This window comes from Panthera leo, chromosome C2 (genome assembly GCF_018350215.1).
Source record: "Panthera leo isolate Ple1 chromosome C2, P.leo_Ple1_pat1.1, whole genome shotgun sequence".
NCBI classification, from domain to species: Eukaryota; Metazoa; Chordata; class Mammalia; order Carnivora; family Felidae; genus Panthera; species Panthera leo.
In genome coordinates, this window is record NC_056687.1 from 14,801,614 (window position 1) to 14,803,171 (window position 1,558).

The 1,558-nt window shown below is 43.8% G+C and overlaps 1 pseudogene; it reads left to right on the top strand.

Annotated features, from left to right (window-relative positions):
- The first annotated feature begins 381 nt into the window (after window positions 1-381).
- On the top strand, window positions 382-1,253 carry LOC122229223 (annotated as a pseudogene).
- Window positions 1,254-1,558: the final 305 nt, after the last annotated feature.

A 1,558-nucleotide genomic window follows, 5' to 3' on the forward strand; every position in this document is an offset into this window, starting at 1 on the left:
TTCAACAGACCCAGTACACTGGGATGACTATGAAGTCGGTCTGACTCACTGGGTGGCATGAAATTGGTCTCCCATCTCAGTTTACATTACCTGGGGTCTCAAACACATGGCGTCGCAAATCCCTCAGTAACAGCTTTGGGAGGTTACCATGTGCCATTTGAAAAAAAAAAAAAAAAAAATCTTGGATTGACTCAGACCAAAATTCTGTGTTGAGTTTCTTTGAATCTAGAGGCTGAAATCCAAAATCCATTCAATCTGATTATTTGTTTGGTAATCAAAGTCAATCTGTTAATTTCGTTCTGTTTCTGATTACATATATCATATGTATGTATACATAATATGTAAAATGTTATGTAGTACTTTCCGTTTAAAGACGTAGCGATGTACAAATATGGAAATCACCTCAAGCTCCACCTGGAAGAGGTAAGAGGGTAAGGAAGTGGAAAAGCAGCACATAAATGTAAATGTATCAGAATCTGAAGGCTGGGCTTTTCCATCACCTTCGCTTCTCATACACTAGTATCACTTCCATTTTGGTGGCAGAAGGGGTTGGTTTGTATCCCAGACATGTTGATAAATGTAGCGCCTCAAATTAATATCCTTTAAATATTCATTCAGTAGTCATACAGTGGCAACAGTACAAACTGATTTATTTTTGGTTACCTTAATATCTATGTTCAAACAAATTCACTTACTGATTCACTTCTAAGAATTAAAGGAAAGCCAACATTGTTTAAAAATCTAGCGAAACATGTTGCCATCAGAGAAGACAATGGACTCATTGGTCTGGGTGTTAAATGCTCCAAGGAAGTAACCCCTGCCATCCGTGGGGCCATCACGTTGGCCAAACTTTCCATCATCCCTGTGTGACAAGGCTACTGGGGGAACGAGATGGGCAAGCCACACACACTGTGCCCTGCAAGGTGACTGGCTGCTGTGCCTCCGTGCTGGTGTACCTCATCCCTGCCCGCAGAGGTGGGCATCGTCTCAACCCCTGTGCTCAAGAAGCTACTGCTGATGGCTGGTATTGATGCCTGCTGTACCTCGGCCACGGGCTGCATTGCCCCCCCTGGACAACTTTGCTAAGGCTACTTTTGATTCCATTTCCAAGACCTAAAGCTATCTCACCCCCGAACCCTGGAAAGAGACTGTTCACTGAGCCTCCCTATCAGGAATTCACCGAACATCTTGGAAAGACCCACACCAGAGTCTCTGTGCAGAAGACCCAGGATACATCTGTGGCCACCACATAGTTTTTTGTTTGTTTGTTTGTTTAATCTTTTTTTAATGTTTCTTTATTTTTGAGAGAGAGAGACTGAGAGCCAGGGAGGGGCAGAGAGAGAGAGAGAGAGAGAGAGAGAGAGAGAGAGAAACACAGACTCCAAAACAGGCTCCAGGCTCCGAGCTGTCAGCACACATCCTGATGCAGGGCTCGAACTCACTGTGAGATCATGACCTGAGCCAAAGTCAGATGCTTAACTGGCTGAGCTACCCAGGTGCCCCTGTTTGTTTGTTTTTTAATGTTTATTTTATTGTGAGAAAGAGAGAGGGTGCAAGC